The following is a 25,929-nucleotide window of genomic DNA, read 5'->3' on the forward strand; positions in this document are numbered from 1 at the left end:
ACATTCCCAAGGCACTGGGGTGTACCCCTTTCATGAAAAGCAAAACTGCCCATTATCTCTGCCTGCGAGTGATGGAGCCAGTCCCCAGGCAGATGTGATTTAGGTTTCCCCATCACATCCCATAATCATAGAGCTGGAAGGACCCAAGAGTGTAATCCTATTATAAGCCCACGTGTGACAGACAGACATGCAGGGGGCCAGGGAGCAGAAGAATTGCCCCGATCACAAGACTGGTGATGGCAGTTGTCAGGACTTCTTCCAGCCTCGTCTGTATCATTGCCCCAGATGGCCTGGTGACCATTTACATAACCAAAGACTGATGCTACTGAAGCCCTCTATAAGAGGGACCGGGGTCTCACCCAACTCCACAGCAAGCCCTGTGAGGGTGGGAACTGTGTCTGTTTTGTTCCCCAGGGTGAAGTCTGCTGGGCACATAGTAAGCGCTCAGGGAACAACCTTGAGATGTTAACACCAAGGTCTGCATGATCATCTTCTCTGGGGGTTTGGGCAGGGAAGGGTCTGCAATTGCAAAGAGATATGCAGTACCTTCTGCTTTGTTTGTTGAAGTCTTTTTAAGTGGAATGATGAGTTTACTGCTGTTTTTCCTATTATTGTGTGCTTTGTTGCTGTTTGAAATATTTTTTAAAAATTAAATATATTTGTTAAATATTAATACATGAATAAATCAGTACTAAATGGCAACCCACTCCAGTATTCTTGCCTGGAGAATCCCATGGATGGAGGAGCCTGGTGGGCTATGGTCCATGGGGTCGCAGAGAGTTGGACACGACTGAAGTGACTTAGCAGCAGCAGTCTTATAGCAAATGTGCCTTCTCTCTGCTAATATAATGCTCTCTGCCCACCTCATACCTCTGACCCCCTCTTTTCCAAGATGACCCTTGTGATGGTTGATGACAGTCCTCTTTCCCAGTTTTCCCAAGTGTCCCTCTGATCACTGGAGAAGGCAATGGCAACCCACTCCAGTACTCTTGCCTGGAAAATCCCATGGATGGAGGAGCCTGGTAGGCTGCAGTCCATGGGGTCGCTGAGTCAGACATGACTGAGTGACTTCACTTTCACTTTTCAGTCTCATGCATTGGAGAAGGAAATGGCAACCCACTCCAGTGTTCTTGCCTGGAGACTCCCAGGGATGGTGGAGCCTGGTAGGCTGCCGTCTATGGGGTCGCACAGAGTCGGACATGACTGACGCGACTTAGGAGCAGTAGCCTCTGATCACATGGTTGGTTGTCCCTATGGCTGGTCCAGATACCTCTTAAAGTGCAGCATCCTCTAGAATGACCTCCTCCCCACTGAAACACACACACACACACAGAGGGGCAGCATTTTTGCTGGTGCGAACAGTGCGGGAGGAGAGATCCAAGTCAGTGGGGGTTCAGAGTTCTTATCTCAGTTTCCCCCAATTCACACACAGGCCTTCCTGAGAAAGAGGCCCTTTGTGAAACATTAAAGGACAGACCAATTCTACCCTCACCCAATGAGAAAACGGACTTATTCTTTGCTTAGAGAAAATGCCAATAATATTGGAGCCAGATAGAACTTCACATATCTTTCAGCTCAATACCTTATTTTATGAAAGAGCCCTGGAGGGCAATGACCAACCCAGGTTCACACACCGGGTTTTCAAAAGCATCTCTCTGAGTCAGGAGCAAGGTCACTGGGGGGCACTTTTCTCTAGCTTGTCTGCCTGCTGGTTCCTAGGAACCGTCTTACTAGAAAGGCGTAGTGTAAATATTTTGCTAAGCAGCCAAGAGAGGAAACTTACCCAGGCTGAGTTGCCCAGCGCTGGGTGCTGGCCATAGACACAATGCTCAATGAGGGCCATTATCTGGGAAGGGAGGCTGTTTGTTCCGCTACGGGTCGGTGCCAGAGCCCGGAGCCACCAGGCTTGCCACTCTGGCTGCCACACAGAAGAGTCTCCTTGCACTCAGCAGACTCTGCGGTTATGCAATGCCGGGCCAGGAGGTGAACTCTCCCCGGACAGCAGCCAAGCCTTGTTGCTTCCTGCCTGAGTGTATCCATCTGAACAGGCTCAAAATTGAGGGCCTCAGTGTTTGCAGAAAATGCTCGGGCCCTGAACCTGCTGGTTTATTCCAGAGAGCATAGCTTGCCCATCCCTGTAGCCCTGGAATCCTCCTCACGTGGTCCTGGGCCCCAGCACCACTCTCTGGCCTCATGGCCACGCTTACTAGTCTGTGTTCCAGCCACTTCCTCTGCCCGGAACTCCCCTCTCCTGTCTCTTTCTCGGTCAGTTGTGTCTGGTATAAGCCCCCCTTTTAAAGCCCAGGTCCCACCTCACATTCTCAAAGCCTTCCCTGATCCACCAGTGACTTAGCCTGGCTAAGATCCCTAGCCACCAGTGACTTAAGCTGAAGTGGTGAGTTTTCAAGCCAGAAAAGACCTGGAAGTCATCGATCCAATGGCCCCATTTTCCAGATGAGGAAACTGAGGCTTAGAGAAGCTGACAAGCCTGAGAGCAATGTGAGCAAATTCGAGCACCAGCAGGGCTCTCCTGCCCAATCTCCTTTTCTCACACTACACCTCCCATCTGTTGGTGGATCACGTCGGCTCTGCCTTCAGACTGCACGCAGAATCCAACCACTTCCCAAGGCTGCCACCCTGGCTGCACTATCACCTCTTGATGAGAGCACCAGCCTGCCATGCTAACCTGGCTTCCTGCAGTGTGGTCTTCACGCGTAGCCAGGTGGCCTTTCTAGAACATTCAGCAGACCAGGCCACTCCAGGGCTTGGACCTCCAGTAGCTTCTCAATTACCTGCACACGTTCACCCTCTGCCATCACCTCTCCAGCCTCTGCTCCTCCTCTTCCCCAACCCCTACCCCTCCAGTCACGCTGGCCTCCTTGCTGTCCCCACCTGGCAGGTTCCCACCTCTGCCCAGAACACTCTTGCCCGGATGCCCCAGGGCTCACTCCCTCACCCCTTTGCTAGTTTGTTGTTTACTCACTAAGTCATGTCCAACTCCTTTGGAATCCCAGGGACTGTAGCCTGCCAGGCTCCTCTGTCCATGCCCAGGTCTTTGCTCAGATGCCACTTCTCAGGCAGGCCCATCCTGACCACCTGATTCCTTTCCTGATGCCATCTTGTCACTGTCACCACACACTTTATATAAGTAAAAGATAATATCTTTATACTTCTTTTATAGATAATAGATTCGTATCTCTAATATCTCATAAAACAGTGTGTGATAAGGTGACAACATATTTGTCTATCTTCCCCCTGCAAGAGGCAGGCATTTGTGTGTGTTGTCACCTTAAATGGTTGTTGCTGTTGTTCTTGTTCAGTCTCTAGAGTCATGTCCAACTCTTTGTGTATCTTAACGACTTGGTGACTCTTAATACAGTACGTGGCAACTTCTGTCCAGGCAAGGTGGGCTTTAAGGATGATATACCCCTGTTAGGGTGGATACTGGTGATGGAGGTCCTGGTGTCCTTGTGGCATAGTGTGTGTGAGTATGTGCATGTGTTAGGAGTTGGGGGAGGGGATGAGTTTAGGGGCACATGCAGGATCAGCGAAATCAGAGACTCTGAAGCCTCCCGGAAGGCCAGCTGGGAGACGGCCCAGATGCTATATTTACAGGGACTTAAGGGGGAAACACCCAGACACCCGGGCCTCAGTGCTTCCCCAACCCGGCCCAGGCAGAGCTGACCCAGAATGGCTCATTCACAGAGGCGGCCACACAGAGGCTGCCCAGACGGGGGTGTGAGGGCCCAGGCACGACTGGCTCCTCCCTGCTTTGAGGCAACTTGAATCTGCAAGCCCAGGAATCTTTCTGTTTCTTGAAGCTCTCCAGTGGGTGAGTGGTAGCCCCTACTGGGGTTGGGGGCCTCAGCTAAGATCCTCTGCACAGAGCTCTATTCCCCCAAAGAAATATCTGTCGAATGAATAAAGAGGGAAGTGGAAGGGAAGGGGAACAGTTAGGCATAGGAGAGGAAGGTGAAGGCTCCGAGCAACAAAGGGATCCCCAGAAAGCATGCCAACCAGAACCGGCAGAGCCCAAAGGGCAGGGCTTGTCCTGACAGGTGGGACAGGCGGGCCCAGGATTCACTCGCTCTCCCATACCTGCAGCTCCGCTGGCCAGGAGCACAAATCCCAAGCAAACAGAAACTCGTGATTTGGGTTTCATTTGGATTGACATTTTTATTTACCTATGGCACAGTTTCTCTGAGGTTGGCTGGTTTTATTCTAAAGAGGGGCCCAAGCTGAGCTACCCAGGTGACTGACTGTTGAAATCTCTTTTCTTTGTCTGCCCTGGCCCATCCTGACTCTGCTCCTGGCCCTCTGAGCACTTCTCTGAGTCTTTCATCCGAGCCTTTTCTTCCTGGATGCCTGTGCTCAGTCCTCAAGCTTTGGTCCTTAATCCCCTACTTGTCTCTCTTGGCATTTCTCACCTTATCCCATCAGCAGCTTCCACAGCTGCGTAGAACACCAGCCCTGTTCCCTGGAACTCCCCAACCCTACATTTCCAGCGGCCAGCATCTTGGATTGGCATCCCGCTGGCCTCTCAAACTCAATATGCTTAGCACCAAACTCATCTTTTCTCCTCCTCTGCCTCTGGTATTACCATTCTCCTAAACCTCCAGGCTTGCAACATCAGAACTACCTCAGAATTCCATTCTCCTCTGCCCCCATATTGTCCATCCGTCCACCTGCCCCACCCATTCCCTCATTTGTTCAACATCTGGGGGCTTCCCTGGTGGCTCAGACAGTAAAGGATTTGCCTCCCATGCAGGAGACTCAGGTTCAATCCCTGGGTTGGGAAGATCCTCTAGAGAAGGGAATGGTATCTACTTCAGTATTCTTGCCTGGAGAATTTCATGGACAGAGGAGCCTGCCTGGTCCACGGGCTCACATAGAGGGGCGCACAACTGAGTGACTAACACTTTCACTTTCTCGCTGACTTGTCACTGGGGACAGTCCCCATGAGTCCTCCTCCCTCTGTGAAACCTCTAGGACCACCCCAGGCCATGTTCCAAAACTAGTCAGGCCCAAATCTGCAAGTAATTTGTGGTGTGACCTCGGGCAAGTTCTTTGCTGTTTCTGAGCTTGGATGTCCTCCTCTGCTTTGGGAGAAGATAAAAATTCCTACCTGGCCTCTCCTAAGCCTGGCGGTGATACCTGCAGGTGATGTCCATGAGAAGATCATCAGTTTATGACCATCACCCCCGAACATGTTGCAGCCTCTTATAGACCATGGCCTCAACCCCTCTGCAGCTCCTAGCTTCCAGTCTGAGACAGAATCCCCGAAGCTGCATTTTAAAGTAACAGCCGAGGAAATTCTGTTCGAGTAGAGAGAGAGCTGTGGATCACACTTAGGGAAATTCTGGCTCACAGGAGAAAGTCCAAACTCCCTCACGACCCACCCCAGCCCCTGATCAGACCCTCACCCTACTGGTCTGTCCATTCATCACCCTGAACCCAAAACTGAGTCTGATCTTCTCCTGCCATTTCCCCAGCACAGAAAGCCTTCCTGACCTCCCTATCTTTGATAGTCTTTTGTCTACACTGTAAGGTCCAACTCAAATGCCTTCTCCTTCCTCTGATTTGTAATCAGTACCCTGGCTGGCTTTTCACCAGCTCACATTCTAGCTTCCTAACCATCCCGTAAGCTCCCCGAGGGTGCCCATCTGTCTCACAGATATTTGTGTTCAAACACAAATGCTTATTGAGCCTCTACAAAGACCGAAGCTTCACTGCAGTGTCATAGGAAGGAGGAAGGCAGAGTCCCTGCCTGGGGATGCCCTCTCTAACAGTGAAAACAGAGTAGACGTGAAGACAGGGGACCACAGACTCCCAGAGCAAAGATTCCTAATGCCATGGGGGAGGGTCACACTGGAGGCAGAGGAGGAAAGTCCAGAAAGAATGTGCAAGGAGTCAAGCATGAGGAGTTCCACCAGAGCCGGGGAGGAGGAGTAAGAGGGATGGAGAAGACAGGAACCGCTGGGCTGGGAATGCTGAGCTAAGGAGTTAGACTCGTCCTGTAGGTCAGGGGTTGGCAAATCCAGCCTGCTGCCTGTTTTTGTCCGTGAAGTTTTACTGGAATTCAGGCATGCCCATTCTTCTACACATTGTTCATGGCTGCTTACATGTTACAATGGTGAAGATGAGTAGCTGCAAAAGGCTGTACGGGTGGCCAAGCTTAAAAGATTTACATCTGGCCATTTTGAGAAAGTTCTGCGGATCCAGGCCATAGTGGTTGAAAACTGTGGGTGGATTTTAAGCAAGAGACAGCATGGTCAGATTGGTGCTTCATCTTTTTATTACTCTGGGCCAGCACAGGGATGGGCTGGAGCAGACAAGCCAACAGGAAGTGAAGACAGCTGGGAGACTGCTGTAACGAACTGTCCAGGTGAGGAGATGGCTATCACAATTGCTGTTGTTGATTAGGAGGGTTATTAAGAGTTGCTGTGTGCCCGCCTCAGGTTAAGCCTTTTACATGTACTCCCTCACTTAATCTGCACAGCCACTGCAGGTATCCCCATCTCACGGATGGGGCACAGAGAGGTGAAGCAGCTTGCCCAAAGTCACACAGCTGGGAAGAAGCAGAGTTGGGATGCAAAATGCCAAGCTCAAGGTCTCTGGGCTCAAGCCTATTTGCTTGTTGACGGATCCCTTCAAGCTTAGCTGAGAATTCACGGAACACAAGTCCTCGGCAGGAGAAAATCGATCTGAGTCGAGTCAGGCAGGAAGTGGGAGGCAGGCGTGTGGCTATTTTGGAAGAGCGACACGAAAAACCACGAAACTTCCTACCTGTCCCGTTTTGCTCCCATCTGTCCTCGGAAACAAGGCTGCCCCTCTCTTAGATGAAAAGGTGTTTCTCCCCACACAGTGGCTCTGCCGCTGGTGGTGGGAGAGAGCACTAAGCTTAGCACACGCTGGCTATTTTTAAAGGGCTATATAAACAAACAGGGCTATGTAAATAAGAAAAAAAATGAGGTCATCCTTTTAAAATCTAAAAATGTTCTTTTTCTATGGGGTGAGCAGCAAAACCTCAGAAAGAACTCATGCTTTTTTATCTGTGAGAGGCCTTCTCCAGCCCACAGCCTCCCAAAGCCACCAGCCTGCCCCTCCCTTCTCTGCACCCACCCAGGGAAAGCAGGGGGCCTGGGAGCTGGGACTCCTGGGTTTTATTCCTGGCTGTGTGGGCTTTGCCTCGAATGCTCAAAGTCACTGTCCAGCCCCAGTCACCCCCTCCTTGGGGCCTTGACATCTGTCCCCATTCAGGTCACTGGCAAGTATCGCCCATGCTCACGTGTCTGCCTCCTGCATAAACTGATTTAGTGAGCTGACCCAGAGGACCCCTCTGCCACCCCTCTTCATCTCCCTTGCTCCCTTCCCGTGTCTTGATCTGCTGACTGGCCTCAAAGGTCCTCAGCATGATGATTAGAAGCGATTTGTATGTGCCTTCCACATCCTCCCCTACCATTTCTTGGAGCATATTTTAATCTTCTGGACCTTTCTTTCCAAGCCTACGGCTGGAAGCTTTCAGAGCAGCCCTGGAGAACTGTGTTTAGGTCATCAATTGTTAGGAGACACCTCCCAGCTTCAGCAGGGGCTCCTGGACTTCTCTGTGTTTCCCAAGCACTTTTTCCATTACCAATGCCCCTCCCCTGCCCCCTGAGCCTCTCCACCATTGACAGCATCACCTCGCTTCTGTCCTTAGCCAACTTTCACTACTTCCTGCTCAGCCTCCCAGCCCCAACCCTCAGCATCCTTGGCTGCATCCTCTGTCCTTCAGCACAGAAAAGAGAACCACCAATATTTGCCAAAGGACCGGTTTTCAAATCGTGTTCTGCAGAGGTGTTTCAGAGGTTCTTCAAATGTCAGGTGACAATGTAGTTTGAATCCTGTTAAAACTGTTAGGGAAAACGGACCTGCACATCCAAAGGTGTTCAATGGCACTCTTAACAATGGGTGTGGCCAGCTGAATGTGGTTTGTGCAGATCTTGGTGGATCTGGAACTTCAGGATTGAAATGTGTCTTCAACCAGAAAGATTGGAGCTCTTTACTGGGCATCTTTATGTTGTTGTTTTTGAAATTCAGGACGATACACACCTCTGTAAAACCACACAAACCAGTACATGCTAAAGCTTTCAGTGATATGAGAATGGATTACATGGATTACCATGAAGATGTCACAAATGACTGTATGCTTCCTGAGTGTTGTAAGAAGAAGGAATTCAAGCAAATGTTTGATACTGTTAGTGATACAAACCAGAATTCCCTTCTCCTCCTCCCCAAATGTCCACATAACATTAAACTAAAGGCCCATCCTGGGCTGCACGGTCGGCTGTGACAAATCTGTTACCAATTCACATCGTTTTAGTGACATGATTTAGAACTTTCTTAATACCATGCAACCAAGCCAAACAAAACAAAAAAAGACAAAGTGATCCTGGATGTTACAGCTGATATACCGATTCAACGACCATCTAGAACAGGCACCAGAAAACTTCTTCTATAGAGGGCCAAAGAGTAAATATTTTTGGCTTTGTGGGACAGACAGTCTTTGTCACAACTCTTCAACTCTGCCATTAGAGTGGGAAAGTCGCCATAAATAATGTTTAAACGAATGGCATGGCGGTGTTCCAAAAAGATTTCATTTACGCAAATCAGGCAGCAGCCTGGGTTAGGTCCATAGGCTGTAGTTTGCTGATTCCTGATCTAGACCCTGAGCTTCTAATGCTTTTATGCATCAAAGCTGAATCATTGCTCTGTTAATGGATGCTCATAATAAATAGATGTTAAAATTTTGAACTTAGAAAATAAATGGGTGTTAATAAACTACCACTTTAACTTGGCATTCCGTGCAGGATTTGACTTTTTAAATGGTTTCTTAAACTCCAAAAGCTTGAAAACTACTAGCAGAAAGCTTTGCTGCTGAGAAAATGCTTTCATACCCATTTCCAAATTAGATTCACCCTCTAATCACTCATTCAGAAATCACATTTATTCTGGAGAGAGCCCCAGTCCAGGACTATACTAAATGTGAGGGGCCACGACTCCACAAATATGTAACGTAACATATTCATTTCCAAGCCTCAAATAATGCTAATTACCACCCCCCATGCCCCCCGGCCCCCGCCCCCCGCCCCCACCCACACCGCCGGCACGAGGGATTCTGCAAGGTCACTGAAGGCTGGCACATGGTTGGCTCCTGCCTGGCACCCCTGCCAGCCTGGGCCTGAGCCCTCCACCTCACTCAGATGCCAGGTATTCTAGCTTCCCCGCTGGTGGCTGGGGGAAGCTGTGCCAGCAGTGGGCCCTGTGTGCCTGGACACTCCAGAAGCACTGAGTCAGCAGAGTCACATATGCTTGTATTCCCCAGAGGGAGCACGGGAAGGGGTGGGGACGAGATCTCTCGCTGGAACTGATAGCTCGTTTCCCTCTGGGTCAGTCCCATCTCCTAAAGATTCTTCCATGCAGCTGGCAGGGACTCCGTGGACAGAAAAAGAGAGTGTGAGAGTAAAGAAGGAGAGGGCTAGTGCCGGGTCTGGGGAGGATTCTCCATCTGCATTTCCCACGATAGTGTCCCCATATCTCTGCCTGCAACCCTCAGGAGTTTCTATTTCCAGCTTAGTTCAGATGTCTACTGTACACCAAGCTGCCTAAATCCAGACCCTGCCCTGAGACTGCCAGTGGAGCAGACCATGTACAGCTAACCGCGATGGATATGAAAGGAGACAAATGCTAAATCAAGGTACCATGAGGTGTCCCAGGATGCCGAGGAAGGGGGACTCATTCGTATGTATTATGGTCCTACTGATTTCTATTAAAACACAGATATCCCTGGGGCAGGAGTCAGCCTTGAAGCTGTTACTGCCATTCTTCAGGAAGCATGTTAGTGGAGAAGAAAGCACTGTATCTTTTGTAGCCAGAGGCTCTGCTCCTTGCTAGATGTGTGACTGTCTAAATTACTGGACCTCTCTGTGCTCAGTTTCCTTTTCTCTACAAAAGACGCAATAGAACCAGCCTCGCTGGGGTTTCTGCAGGACTGAATCTTGTCTGCAATGTGCCCAGGCCCTGTGTGCAGCATCGGCCCTTAATTTCACCCTGACTCTCTCTGAGGAACTCAGGCATTGGGACTAGGAAGCACAGCCTGGCTGATACACACAGGTCTACAGTGAGGAGGGTGGAGTGGAGCCAACCTGCTTGCATGAGCTGGAGGGCTCCCCATCTTGGGGAGCCCTGGCTAGGTGTCTGGCAACATCCCAGGGCCTCACCGGTACCTCCCCAGCAGCCCTGTGCAGCAAGGGCCACGACTCTCCTATTTTCCAAGCAAGAAACATGAGGCAGAAACTAAGCAACCTGCCTCCCAAACCAGTAAATGCTGAAGCTGTGATTTGCACTTGGGAAGATCCAGAGTTTCCACTATTAAGTTCCACATTTACATATGCCCTCAAACTGAGGCTCACATGCCAGGGCACCCTTCCTTAGAATCCGGGGGATGATTCCTCCATCTCTGCTGGAGAACCCTGATCATAGCCTGGGTCTAGGAGGTCCACGTGGCACTGCTGAGCTGTGTGCAGAGGCCCAGGCCCAGGCCCCCCACAGTTCAGGCAGCTGTTTCTGAGGGTTTCCAGAGGCCCTATCCTCCTCTCTGTACGTGGGAAAACTTTTGATTAGAGGAAGAGAAAGAGCACCGCTCATGGCACATCAGGCTGGGAAGCACCGGCTGGGACTCACAGCTGAGCCCACAGACCCAAACACAGGACAGGCATCTCCAGGGGCCCCAGAGAGAGACCCCAAGCACCCAGACCTTGGCTAGACCAACATAAAAATACAGATCCCTGTGTCCCCAGCCCCCAAGAGCCTGATGCAGAGAGCATGTCTGGGTGGGCCAAGAAATCTATTTTCTTCCTTTTTTTTTTTTAAACCCAGGCACTCCCTCCCTCCCTCTCCTCCCTGGATGATTCTGATGTACTCCACGGCCAGACAAAACATCCAGAGATTTATATTCCTGACCTAAAGAGCTTCTAACACTACACACCTAAACTGAACCACAGCGTGAACTTATAACCTGAAATCACAACTCATACCTGAAGAGCTAAAAATGAATTAAATGGATATAGATATAGATATAGAGAGAGCGCGCGCCTAGCCATGCTGGGGCCTTTCCCAGGCCCATTTAGTCAGTCTCCCTGACGGTGGGGCCCTGCCATTGGAATTTTTAAAAACTCCACGTGATTCTCATATGCAGGCCAAACCGAGAACCCAATATCCTTTCATTTCTTCACATCCAGGAGGACCCTGAAAGATGCTGCTCTGTTGTGATCCTCTGACTAGGCAGGGGGTTTTTTAGGCAAGAGCCATCGGGGGGCGGGGGGCACAGAGAAGTGAGTGGAGCTCCGGCAGCAAGAGATACAGTGAGGTGCATGCGTAGGGAGATTGTGGGCCCTTAAGAGGAGTTGTTGCCGAGGACAGACTGGAATCTGAGGGGCTGGAGAGACAGAACTGCATCTGAGGGGAGACAGTGTGTGGAGCAAAAGAGTGTTGATTTTCAAGGTCTCTGCTGTACTCCTGACCACAGAAGTCCCGAGGAGGTCCAGCTTTCACGGAGGCTCAAGGGAGGCGTCACCATCAACCCTCAACCCCATCATCATCACCACCATCATCACCATCATCCACTATAAAGAGGAAGGACTCTAGCAAGCTCAGGCAAGAAAGGCCGCGTATTTGAGGACTGCCCATTTCCTACCTGTGTTGAAGGCACCACTTGCGATGACCAAAACTAAAACGCTGTTCTCTTTGAAAACCAGCGTTCATGTCCACTCCTGTGGCAGCTGCCTCCTCTCACACTCTGTTCTTCCCTTTGCAAGGGAGAGCTCGCCTGGCCAGTATCTCTCGAGGCTCCTCCATGAACTAGTTGGAGGCTGCCGGGTTCGTGCTTCGAATCCTGCAGGGGATGGTCAAGAAACATGATCAAAGAGTTTGCCTGGTCAACTTCTTTACACACAGAACACTGTCCGCCTGATCCCAGAGGGCCCAGGCCCCCGGCTCCTCCCAGCCTGCTTGTCTTGGGGCAGGGACAGATTCCCAAGTGGCCTGGGGAGATGGTGGTGGCCCTGGTGCCTACCATATTCTACCTTGTATCAGACACCGAACTTCTCTGAGCCTCTATTTCCTCATCAGCAAGCAGGCAGAATTCTAAGACGGTGCTTAGGTTTCCCATCTCCCTGGGGAACACATCCTGCATGATCCTCAGTACTGTGAATATGATGGATCTTACTCTTACAATTAGGTTCTGTTATAGGCACACTTGACCTTAAAATAGGGAGATTATTCCGTGGGCTTGACCTAATTGAGAAAATTCTTTAAAAGCAGAGTTGTCTCTTTTTGGTCACAAAAGAGGAAGTCATAGGGCTCAGAATCAGGGAAGGGATTCGCCATGCATTTGCTGACTTGCAGATGGAGGAGGCCATCTGGTAAGGACCTGAGGGAAGCCTCTTGGAGCTGAGAGCAACCCCCTGCTGAACCCCCGCAACTCCCTAGGACATGGATTCAAACAAGTGAATGAGTCTGGAAAAGTGAAATTTCCCTCTGAGCCTCCAGATGAGAACTCAGGCTACAAATACCCTGATTGCAGCCCTGTGCAGAGAACCCAGCCACTCTGTGCCAGACTTCAGAACTATAGGACTTCGAGCTTACAAAGGAGGCTTGTTTTTGGCCACCGGGTTGGAGGTGATTTGTTACACAGCAAGAGAAAACCAAGACAACCTGCAAAAGTGACTCATAGTGGGGCCTGGGTGAGAATTAAACACAATAATAGACATAAGAGCTCATTGTACTCCCCAAATCACCAAACAAAACAGAGCATTGAGGGCCAAGGAAGGCAACGTTTACTGCATCAGTTTTTAATAACCAGCTTACCAGGCTGATTTAAGAATCAAACAAGAACATGCAGAGGAACGTGTTTCAAGATCTAGAAAGCCTAGGCATTCTAGTTGAATCTAGAGTCACCACTCTATACTCTGGTGTGTCTGCTGGAGGCAATGTGGACTGGCAACTGAGAACGGGTATCCTGGCTCCTAGGGCCAGGATACCTGGGTTCTACTTAAGGCCTTCTCCTCATTACTTCTGCTTTGCAAAGTTGCTGAGCCTTGCTGTGCCTGATAAGAGGGGCTAAGAATGACAAGTACCTCCCAGGAGATGAATGATTCCATACACCTAGAAGGTCTGGACCAATACCTGGTGCGTGGCTCAGTCCATGTTATACTATGGATACTATTTCATTACTCTAGTAATCTAGGTCTAAGGTAACCTGCATGCAGGTCTGGGGCACTGCCATCTTCCTTCTTTCGGGCACCATGTTTTTATTGACACAGCTTTGGGATAGTTCATGTTTTGGCAACTACATCCTACTGCTGATTCCTATGAAGGCACAGCTAAGCCCCTCTGCTGTCCCCTCCCTGCTTTACCACTGCTCTCAATCCAGCCAGCCCCATCCCACGCTCCGGTGCAGCATCACACCACCACATAGCAGAGTAACGGAACTTGTGCTGTGGCTCCTGTCTAGTCTTCCCTGATTCTGTTGTCCAAGTCATCTAAACTTTTCACGACTTCACATTTTTCTACCATCCCCGGATCCAATCTCACGCCCTCCAATAGATCTCAAATTATTAATAAAAAGAGCTAGCTCTACCCCTCCCAGTTTAAAAACACCAAGGTCTCAGAACATGTTATCCTATAAACACAGTCCAGGCTCTCCCACCTCTGAACCTTGTCCAGTTCACATTTACTCCCCTCCCCATACCCGTGTCTCTCTGGCCAAATCCTCCCCACCTTTCTGAGAAAGCTCAGCCAGCTCACCCCAGGCTGGACTCAAGCCCTGCCTCCCCAGAATACCCACAGCACATTTGCTGGCCTCTCGGAATATGTAACAGCACCCTCTATGCCCACAGATTCCAGGAGTCTTAAAAAGCCTTGGTAGGGCTTCCCAGGCAGCACAGTGGTAAAGAACCTGCCTACCAATGCAGGAGTCACAAGAGATGTCGGTTCAATCCCTGGGTCGGGAAGACCCCCTGGAGGGCGGCATGCCAACCCACTCCAGTATTCTTGCCTGAAAAATCCCATGGACAGAGGAGCTTGGCAGACTATAGTCCATGGAGTCACAGAGTTGGACAGTACTGAGCAACTGAGCATGCATGTGCGTGCAAACACACACACACAGCTGAGGCAGGCCATCTGACTCATCCCCCTACCCCTAGAGCTGGCATGGTGTGTCACACACAGTCAGCATAGAACAATTCTCTTTAGACCCTAATTTGGCTGTTCATTCATTTAACTGATGTGCATTCAGTGCCTACTTGGGGCCAGGCTGGGTAGCAGATCCTGGAGATTAAAGACAGCAAAGATTCAGTCCCTCCCTTCAAGGGGATCACAGCTGGGGGTAAGGACGTGGGAGGGGCAAGAAGTCAAAGGAATGCCTTATAGCATCCCTGGTTCTAAGCTGCGCGGTAAAGGTGTAAAGGAAGGAGCAGTCAGTTCCGATGGTGTCGAATGTGTGAGAGAGGGGCGTTTCAAACAACGGGCGCGCCCCCAAACTGACCGAACGTTCAAGAAATTGCACTCTGTCCCTCTGGTTAGAGGTGAGGGGCAGTGGTAACTCATGAGGGGAGAGTTGGGAGGGAAAGACCCTGATATATGTGGTAGTCTGGCCTTGATCTTGTAGGGGAGTGAGGTCACTGAACCGTTTTAGTCAGTGAGGTAATGCGGTCAGGCCCAAGGGTGTGGCTGGAGGAGAAGATGGGGTGAGGTGGGAGGACTGAGCCAGAGCTCTCCTCACTCTCATTCAGCATCGCCTCAATGCCACTTTGGCCTCTGGTGGCCGGTGGGAGAGCCAGGTGGACGCACCTGCATCAGGGTCACCAGGAATGTTACACACACCTGAGGTTCTATATGGCAAACCGGGCTCATCCATCTCCCTCCTCTCCCCCAAACACCACTGAAATGAAGAGAGACATGTACAAGAAAGAAAAGATCCATTGCAGCATCCGCTGGCCAGCAAGTCTGAGGAAAAGCAGATGAGTAGGAAGGACAGAGAATCTAATCAGAGCTCAGTCAGTCTCACCCAACATGGACAAGGGAAGGCCCACCTGCCGAACACCCAGGAAACTGGCACGGAGGCAGGGCAGGGCGGGAAGGATGGGATTCCTGAGAGCCACAGATAATGAGTGAATGCTTCCAGTTGCCAGAAACACCACAGTTGGGGCACAGGGCAGGGGACAGAAGCCACCAGCCCAGACACCTTACTGCCTTCGTGAGCATGATTCACTTCCACGAGACTCCAGCCCTGGCAGATGGATTGACTATTCATTACAGAAATGTGCTGAAGGCTCCATCAGCTCTTCTCTGATTCTCTTGCCTCATCTCAACATTCCTCATCACTGTTTCCACAGGTCTGGGACTGCTGTAGTGTATTCCTTACATGATCCTAGTCAAGCTCTACATTGACATACCTTTTTAAGGGACTTCCAACGGTCAACAAAATCCAGATCTTGCCTCCTTCCTCCAGACATGCCAAGATGCTATAGAAGAGAAGTTTCCCCTTACCCAGTGAGTGATGAACTCAGCTTCCTCTCTGACAGCGTCTATACAAATTTTGAGAATCAAATTGACTTTGGGCTTGACATCTACATCATTAATTGCTAGAGGGCAACAGAGCCAAGACTACAGAGATCGAGGGGAAACAGTTAAAACCCTGAGAACTGTTACTCAGCCGAGTCTCAAAGCCAAACAGAGAAGCACTAAAAATAGAATGCCACCCACTTATCTTTTCTTTAAAAAAAAATTACTCAAGGAATTACTCCAACAAAATAAAAACTGTATCAGAATAAGTAATTCAAGAAAGGTCAAGGCAGGATATGCAGGAAACAATGATGAACAGTGAGAGTAGAAAAATGTACAGTCGAATCTAAACAAATGTGGGTAATATTGGTCTCATCTTATTGGAAATTAGATAATGTTTAATTCTTGACATTGACATAGAAACACGGGTTTTAGTTTTTTATTTAAGGGTAACCATTTCTAGAAGGAAGATAAGATACAGGCCTTTTTTTTTTTTTTTTTTAAATTTTTTTTTCTAATTTTATTTTATTTTTAAACTTTACATAATTGTATTAGTTTTGCCAAATATCAAAATGAATCCGCCACAGGTATATATGTGTTCCCCATCCCACTGTGGGGGAGGGGGGATAAATTCAATTAATCCAGCAAGAGTTGGTAAAGGGAAAAGAAAACAAGAAAGGAAAAGTATAATAAACAAAAGATATAGAGTAAGACGAAACATCATAAATACAAGAATGTAAACAAATTAAATTACTTTAAGACAAGAGATTATGTAGGGGAAAAAATATCTGGCCATATGCTATTTATACAAATTAATAAAGGTTGAAATCAAAGAAACAGCAAAAAGACATCAATAGGCAAAATAGTAACAAAAAGAATGCAGGCAAGTCAGTATTAATATCTGACAAAATACAAATATGTTAGAATAAAATGGGGCATTTTATATTGCTAATGAGTCTTTCTCTAAGAAGAAACAAAAATCACAAACCTTTACCTTCATCCTGAACAACATAACCATAAAGTGTATGAAATAACACATTCTTAGCACTACAAAGAGAAGGCAAAAGAAACAAAACAAGTTCATGACTCAAGATTTGATGGTACAAGTAACCTTATATAAGAAAAACACAGAGGATCTGCAGATAGTAAGCTTAGCTTCATATATACTCAAGAAACCAAACACCTTTTTCTTAAACGCTCTTGTACTAGACTACAAGAAAGTCTCAAATTCCAGCATAGATATCACAAAGTCAGTTTTCAATACCATAGAATTAGAAACTAACAAGTAGCAAATAATAAAGTAAATCACACAGGACAACTTTAAGATGCTTTGCTAACTAAATCTGAGTCAAAGAGGACAGCAAAACTGAAAGTGCAGAACATGTATAAACATACAAGACTGAGAATCCTACTTAAAAAACCTGTGGAATGTAGCCAAAGCTGCATTTAGACCTGAAATACTTTCACAATAAAAGAAGGAAGACTGAAACTAAATGAATCAAGCATCTAATCCAAGAAGCTGAAAAATAATAAAGCAAAATAATCTAGAAGGGAGAAATGAACAAAGTTGAAAGCAAAAACGAATGAATGAGAAAAGTACAGCAACCACAATGAAAGAAATTGGTTCTCTGAGACAAACAACACGGAGAAACCGCAGGCTAATCTGACGAGCAGAGAACAGTAAAATCACAAATAAGCACTAAGAAAGACACTATTAACACGTATATTAATATGGCTTTACATTTAAGGGAATTTAAGAGAAATTATTTTAAGTTTAAATGCATAATTTGATGTCAGTGAATTTGAAAACTGATGACTTTTTAGAAAATTATAAATTGTATAACTGAAGAAGAGGGAGAAAATCTGGAAAGGCCAATAACAATTGAAGAAACAGGAAAGGCTACCAAAGATGGAATTCCAAATTAGTGAGAAAGAAGGGAGTATTTAAATAAGATAACGGTGACCACTGGCTGGTTGTGTATTCATTTGACAAATATTTACTTAGTGCCTACTATATGTTGGGCATTATTCTGGCATTGCATATGCAGCAATGAACAAACCAGTAAAGGTCTCTGCCTTTGGAGGAGCTGAGGGTCTGGCCAGGGGAGATGAGCAGGAAAGAAACATAGGCAAAATAAAAGGTGTGATAATAAAGTGGGGTACAGAGTGAGGGAGGATGGAGAATTCTACTTTAAATAGAGTACACGCACCACACTTACAACAGAATTAAAGATAAAAACAAAACATACAAGCAAATCCACGAAAACACCAAAACTATTAGAATATTTGTATAATTTAGTGTTGGAGAATAACATTCAAAGCCTGAAGCAGATCTCAGTCCTCTTATAGGAAGAGATTAACAAAATTGACTACACACAAAAATATTAAGCACTACATATAACAGAAGACCCTGCTGACGGTTACCAAGTAAATGACAGACAAATGTCTGCAACATACATAAAACAGGGTCAATATCTATAATATGGAAAAAGCACCCATAAAACAACAAGACGAACAGCTAGTGAAATGGAGAGAGGAAATAAACAGATCGTTATTCAAGAAATTAAAATGTGTAATAAATATATGCAAAGATGCTTGGCCTCATTAATAATCAAAAGATATACATTAAAAGTCAGTATCACCTTTTGCCCATTTGACTGGCAAAGAGGAAAATGACTGCTCCCATCCAGTGTTGGAGAAAAGCAGTGGTCACAGTTTATGTTGATCCAGCAGCTTCACAAGTGCACGCACACAAATTCACACAAATCAGCTTACACAGATGCACACATGATGCCGGCAGCACCATTTTTATCGGTGAACATGGAAACGACCTTAATACCCATCACAAGGAATTGGTCTAATAAGTAAATGATGGTAAACCCACCCAATGGTATAATAATGGGGCAATATTTTTTCTTAATTAAAAATAAATACCTGCTCTGACTGATGACAGAAATTCATCGTGACTTTATGTGTTGAGTATGGGGTGACCTCCCTTACTTGTCACAGCCTGCTGGATGGGAGGCACTGTTGCTGGCCCCACTTTCCACATGAGACGTAGTGAGCAAAAGAGACCTGACAGGTGGTGAACCTTGGTTCCTGTCTCCGTCCAGAGCCTGCACACTTAGCTGCTACACACACTTTCCCTCAATGCGCGTGTGTGTGCGTGCTCAGCCGTGTCCGACTCTTTGCGACCCCATGGACTGTGGTTCGCCAGGCTCCTTTGTCCATTGAATTTTCCAGATGGGAATACTGGAGCTGGTTGCCGTTTCCCACTCCAGGGGATCTTCCCTACCCAGGGACTGAATCTGCATCTCCTGTGTCTCCTGCATCGTTAGGCAGTTTCTTTATGACTGCACCAATGGGGTGGTGTGCAAAAAGGGGGAAAGCAGCATCATAGACACATGCATATCTGTGTAGCTGTTAATGCTACAGAGGACCTGCGGGATGAAGTTGTCAGCACATCCTAGGGGTGAGACTGCATGAATGGGGCTCAGACCATGCATTTTCTTCCTTACATATTCCTATACTCCTTTCCTTTTTTTTTTTTTAAATCATATATGGCTTTTAGAATTTAAAAATTGTAATTTTAAGATGATATAAAACTGTCTTCTTTTTAGAAAGCAGCTGAACAGGGCAGGTCTTACTAGGGCAAGAGGGGCCAATCTGCAAGGTGGTATCCACCCAGGGCAGGAACGGCCAGGGCCAGCTCTTCTGCCGGCCCCACCCAAAACCACAAGGAGGGAGGCCCATCCTTTCCTCTCCCCACCCTCCTTGTGGAACCAAAGCATCAGAGCATGGCCTCTGCTGGCAGGTGGAAGGCGCCCCACATCCGGCCTGGGCACTGGAGGTGCATCCCTGCAGGGGAAGTTCAGCTGATGAAGAGTTAAAGAAAAACCCCAGATGCCCATAGGGGCCAGCCTCACTAGAGCACAACAAAGCTACTTTCTAAGGGCTGGCAGGGAAGCCTGGGGGCCTGGGATTCCAGCAAGGGGCCTCACACCCTGATCCCAGAGGAAGTGGACAAGGCCAGCTCTGAGGCCACGGCTGCCCTCCTGACACACAGCCTGTCCTCCACTGTGAATCTGCAGACAGGGCCGGCATATGGATAAGCTGAGTCTGATCTGCTTGTGGCAGGGAACTGCGGGATGGATCGCTGTTATTTTTATTTCTGTTATGGTGGTCTGTAAATCAATTAAGAAAACCCCAAAATCCAGGACACTGGGACACACATGCAGAATCCCATAGAATAATCTTGGGAGATCATGAGCAGCTACTTAGCAATCGGGAGGGGAAATGGAGAGAATTACTGCCTCATTTACCTAACATCAGAGTAGTAGCACAGGAAAAGCTCAGAGAGTCAGCCCTGATATCAGAGGAACTTGGTTTCAGACAGACCCTGGTTTCACTCATTAATAGCTGTGCAACCTCGGCTAAATTACTTAACCTCTCTGAGCCTCTTTCCTCATGAGTAAAAAAGTGAAGAACATCACCCCTCCCAATGTTTGTTGTGAGGACTGGATGAGACAAAGTGTGAGAGATCTAGCGTGGACCCAGCTTACGAGAGGCACTCGGTTAATGCCTGTGCTCTTCTTCAGGGACAGTGGGAGACCTTCCAAGCCATCCTCCCTGCTGTCCACCTCTCCTCGTTCTGGATCCTGTTTTGAGATCGGCTCTGTAAGTTTTCCTGCCTCCTTCCCTGTGGTCAGGCTTCAGGCTTTAGGCTGACAGACTTCAGGCTCAGCTCCCTTTGCTGAGATGCACACCTTTGCTTCAAACACGTGCTTTCCAGTCTGAGAACAGTGCCACATTCACTGGGCCACCCCTGGATCCTTCCTGGTTCCTGACCCCATTCTCCAGACAAGAAGCTTCTCTCTTTCATGGAGTAATGAGGTGACCCCAAACAAGGAAAATGAGCAGAAAGAAAGGCAAGGGAGCTCAGAGCCTTTGAGATAGACAGGACATGCTTTGAGAAGTCCTGGGAAATGTTTTCCAGTAAAAGCAGAGTATAAAAATAGAGGATGGTGATATATTTCCACTTGTATTGGAGATAGAAAAAGAGGAACTTCAAGTGCAGGGTAATGGAGTCCGTTTAGTGATAGGTGAGACTATCTGGTCCCACAAACTATTTGGGGATTAGGCAGGAGAAACACCCATGGTTTTCAGATACGGCAGGGAATGGGGAGAGAGAGACACTGAATGCATGTGGAGGACGCTCAGCCCAGGAGTCTAGGAGAATAAAGAGTGGCAGGAAGAGGAGGTGCAGATGAAACCCCAGGGACTGCACGTGAGGTTGAGGTGTTGAGAGCTGCCAGGGGTAGAGGGGTAAAGGACTCGTTTCCTGCCATACCAGGCCACACCTAGTGGAGGCCCTCTTTCACCGGAAGTCTCCTGCAGCTGGGTACAATAGACAGCCCATTGGACTGGTCCACACTCGAGGGCCAACTGCACCCAGCCACCATGGACAAGACACTCCCTGTCACTGGGCTAGACCCTAGGGTGCAAAGGTGAAGAAGGACTGGCCCCTGCCACAGGGTATTCTCCAACCAGTAGGGAAGCTGGGCCAGAAAATCAGTGATTACCACCCTTTCTCCCGAGGAGCCCCAGACTTGGGCTGTTTCCCACCCTCTCCCCACCTGGAAGGCTCATCACATACCTCTAGTCTGCAGAGACAGGAAAAAGGGGCAGGGAAGGAAACTCGCGTTTGCTGAATGCCTACCATGGGCCAGCGTCAGTCCTATTACCTTCCTGTCACACCGATGCTACCATCTGACAGCTGAGGAAACACAGGCATGTAGACAGTCCTGCACAGCTGAAGGACAGCCCTAGGCTTTGGTGTTAGACTAAAACCAGGCACCACTGGTCTCTGTTGCTGCGTGGCTTCAGGCAGGTCACTTAACATTTCAAGGCTTAGTCTTCTCCTCTCTAAAATGGGAGCAATAGTGCATAGCCCGGGTGGGTGTAAGAACTGCATAATACCGAGCCAACTTTCCAAAAAATGACCTTCTCTTCTTCCTCTTTCGGTTATTACCAATCTTTTAGCTTTACTTATATTGACAATGGTTTTGTCTGGTAAGTTAAGATGATTTCAGATTCCAAGACTATGGCAACTTATTGACAGAGATGGCACAGGAGGGGAAAAAAAAAAAAAGAAGAAGCAGGTTGAGGCCCTGGGAGACCTGCAGACTGTGACCCCCCAACCACTGGCCCACAGTGGGGAGGCATCACAATCAAGGCCCTCAGGGCAGAATGCGAAGCAGGGTGTGTGTTTGGAGGAATTATTGCTTTCTGCATCCACATGGCTGCCCCCTGAGCTAAGAGGGGAAGCCTGATGACCCCAGACCCTCCAGGGATCGGGCGAGCTTCTGGTCTAGCTCTCCATCTGCCCAGTGCTGCTGATCCCCTCCCCCGACCAGCTCAGGAGCTCAGGCCAACAGAAAAGGCTGTGCCAAAGGAAGCTGTTTGCTACAGAGCCCTCTGGGTCTGCTCTGCTGTTCTTCCTTTTTTTGGACTTTGCGGCTGTTAGAGCGGGTACCTTTTTCCATAGAAAGTTTCCATTGCATCAGTTATTTACATCGTCACCACCTATATACGTAGGCTGTTTCGAATCGGTGAACCAAATCACGCCCAAGCCCAGGCCCCGCCCTGCCCCCCACAGGGGGATGGGGAGCTCCAGGGGCAGCCCTTAGAGCCAGAGACCCCCACCGGTCCGGGGCTGGGGGTCTGACAGGCGGGAGGACCTGTCTCAGCCCCGGCTGGGCCACCTTTCATTGGCTCAGTCCCCTCGGGAAACTATTTCTAAGGTGGAATTTAAGAGGACAGGCCCCAAGTTCGAATCTCTGTCTCCTCCACATCCTCGCTGTGTGATCTTCCTAGAGATAGGTTACTTACCTAATATCTCTGAGTCTCAGTGAACTAATGTGTAAAACGGGAAAAACTGTAGCACCTGCATGGCTGGACTAAGCGGAGACTCAGTTTATCCACATAAAATGTTTAGAACAATGCCCAGCCTAAAGCCTCAATGAAAGTCAATAAATATGGATAGAGTCCTCTTTTTCCACCACCCTGTAAAGACCTCAGTGGTCATCCCCTCCTCTGGACCAATACACAGCAGCTTCTGAACTGTCATCCTCTCCATAAGGTCAGATAAATTGTCCCAACACTCAGCTCTTACCATGCCCTTTCCTGTCCCAAAGTTCTCAGTGGTTCTTCCTGTAAAGTCTATACTTGGGATCTCCTCCACTAATAGCCTGGTTGCCCCTGACTTCAATGCTCTCCTAGACAACCCCTGCTCCAGCCAAACTATTATGCTCACAGTTTGTCTGTTTCTGTACAGCTCTGTCTGTCTGAAACGCTCTTCTCCATTTCACTGTGGCCAAATACAACCACAATCACCCAAGTGAACCTAGCTCATATGCCACCTCCTCCACGAAGCCCTCCATACCCTTCCCTCTCTGGCCAGAAATGACTTCTCATTTACAGCATGTCCCTTTCCTGTGGCCTTTCCCTTTTCTCCCCTGTGTTTGTGGAATATAATACTGATACAAATATTTGTCAGCATCACACACAAACCACACGACCTTTGGGGACAGGACTAGAATGTGTGTGATTCATCTTTGTATCACATACAGAGCTTTGAGCATCATTCATGAAAATGAGTGAGAAGATATACTCTGAGTTCTCTCACTTGACCGCCCCTGGGTGTAGGTGTGCTGGTGAAGATGAATCAACAACTCCACAGCATCCACGTGTTCTTCCTGAGGGAACCAGCGGACGAGCCATCAGTCAGGACCTCCATGGGCTCACAGCTTCAGCCCAGCCCTAGTTCCACTGCTGAGTCCCAGGTAAGCAGCCCATCACCCTGGACAGGACCCTGAGCCTCGGCACAGGGACCCCACGAGGCATCCTGAGAAGTCCAGGAGCCATGGCTGACTTCTTCCTTTTCCACACCCCCAATTTTCCCCAGGTTTTCAGTGAATTCATTCTGTAAAAGTCTCTCAAGCCCCTGGGCTCCTGTGCACCCACTGCCCCTGGCTCTACTCTCCATGCCATGCAGAGTGGTGTTCCTACATTGCAGAGTAAGTGGGTATCACGGTGTGCCATAACCACTTCTGACGCTTGCTGACCACCCTTAGAAATCCAGATTCCTTAAGAAAGTGTCAGACCCTCTTCTCCATATGGTCCCCATAACCTTCCAGCCTCACTCATCACATGACACTCTTGCTCAGTCCTTACTCTTCAGCTACCTAATACCTGGACATGCCACTTTCTACCCAGGTTCCAAATTCTGTTCAGGAAGGTCCTCCCTCCCCTCTCCGCCAGGCACACTCCTACCCATCCTTTGAAAGCTCAGCCCTGGCAATGCCTCCTTTTCCCTTAGCCCTTCCAACAGCCAGGCACTGCGCTGGAACCTCTTTCTCTCTTGCCACTGACCCTCCACCCAGAGCTGTGGTGCAACACTGACCCTATTACGCAGTGATATTATCTTCCCGTGAGTCCGTCTTCCCTGCAGACAGCGAGTGCCTTTAGGGCAAGAACAACGTGTACCATCCATGTACCTCTGTGCTTGTTAGCACAGCGCTTGGTGTGCGGAGTGAATGAGTGATGAGAAACAGCCAGTAAACAACCCCTACTGGCCTGCCTTCCAGGGTGTTGCCCCTGACATCATCACATTCAGGAACTCACTTTCCAGGACAAGCAACAGGTGACCCTGCCAAACCAGCAGGCCCAGGGTCCACTGAGACCAAAGGGCTTTCCCAGGGTCCCCAGCATCTCCGTCTATGCTGCGGCCCCAGACCCTGGGCAGCCTAAGGCTTGCCTTTGTGGCGGCTGCACATCCTGGGAACCTGGAGTTGGGCTGAGGCTTTGGGGCACTTCCAGGAGGAGGAGAATCTAAAAGGTGTTCTGCCTCTGGCTACTCAGAACCAAGACTGTCCATGCTGTTGCCTCCCTCCTGCCCAGCCTGAGCACTCCTGTCCAGACTGTGCCCACCCTCTAGTCCTCTTACTCCTCATGGGGGCCACCCTCTTGTTTCCTTGCCAGGCTGAGTCTACCTACCCATTCTTTAAACAGCTAAACTCCCAGAATATAGGGGAGGGTGGGGGGCGCACAGGAGGTGGGCAGGATCTCAGCTCTGCCTTTAACTGGCGATGTGACCAAGGAGAAGTCATGTTCCCCCCAAGCACGGATGGTTCCCCTCTGTCAAAGATTAGAACAGGCCCACCTCTGAGGTCCCCTTCTGTTTCAACTCCCTGCCAAGGAGTTATTTACTAGTCAGAATAACTCTTCCCAGTAAAAGGAAAACAAGCAGAGAAAACATGTGTCTTTCTCAGCATCCTGTAAGGCAGGATGGATCTCTCACTCTGGAAATATGTTATATTGTCCTCTGATTCTTGAAGGAAAGCCCTTACTGGGTGGCAATTTCTATGTCCATATAAACCAGGGATTTAAAATGCCCTTGCGCACATCGATTCTTCCTTTTGAATTTAACAGTTTGGTGAGATGGGTCTTTCTCACTCTCATCTAACAGATAAAGTGAGGCTCAGAGAGGTGAGGGGATGGTTAAAGTTCCCCAACTCGTGTTGGGGAGGAATGGCACTGGCCCCTAGGATGTCACAGCACGGCTGCCAGGGAGCTGGCCTTGCCCGACAGACAGCCAGAACAGTTTAGAAAAGCAACACCCAGCTGCCCATGCTTTTCCGTGTGCTTCCGTCACACATGTGGACACATTCAAAGATGTGTGGAGTACAAGGCCACACAGGACACTGGTGGGAGGGAGACGCCGAATTTCTAGAAGCCAGGCCCCTTCCAGGCCCGCTATTCTAGAAAATAGATGATGCTGAGAGCTGGACAGACAACTCTTCTAAGCAGAGAAACCTTTATTTCTGAAGATTCCAATCCCACCTGCTACCACAGGCCTCCATGCCTTTGAACCCTGTCCAGGACAACAGAATCTCTGCCCCCCAAGGTCGGGCAATGCCTCAATCCTCCTGGTCTTCCAGGCCCTCTGGATGCAGGGCTCCTCCCCTGAGACTCCCAGTGAGAGCTTGACTGCATGTGATCTGATTATCAAACAGGGCGGGAGAAAAGGTGGGGGCTCAGAGCCCTGGGGAAGAAGGAACAAGTGCAGCAGTTCTGGCCCCTTCTTCCAGCCTGTTGTTCCCATTTGTCATCCATGATCTTGTACAGGTGCTTTAAGGATATACTGGTCTGGTATTCCCAATTATACTGTAAACTCCCACTGGAGGCCCCTTGGAAGGACCGCTATGTGCAGTTGTGCAGTGCGAAATCTGCACAACCATCCACAGCTCACAGCTTCCGATCAGT

General features: G+C 48.8%; 1 protein-coding gene across 6 annotated transcripts in view; it reads right to left on the reverse strand.

The window, feature by feature from the left end:
* HIVEP3 (HIVEP zinc finger 3) overlaps nt 1-25,929 on the reverse strand; it is a 565,857-nt gene that overhangs the window by 93,100 nt on the left and 446,828 nt on the right. For 5 of the 6 annotated variants that reach the window (XM_070368261.1, XM_070368256.1, XM_070368258.1 and 2 more), the window contains one exon: nt 11,735-11,932. The exons of the other annotated variant lie outside the window; for it this stretch is intronic. The gene's annotated coding sequence lies outside the window, so the exon portion shown is untranslated. The remainder of the gene's footprint in view (nt 1-11,734; nt 11,933-25,929) is intronic. 6 annotated transcript variants of the gene reach the window in all.

Source organism: Bos mutus, chromosome 3 (genome assembly GCF_027580195.1).
Source record: "Bos mutus isolate GX-2022 chromosome 3, NWIPB_WYAK_1.1, whole genome shotgun sequence".
Lineage (NCBI taxonomy): Eukaryota > Metazoa > Chordata > Mammalia > Artiodactyla > Bovidae > Bos > Bos mutus.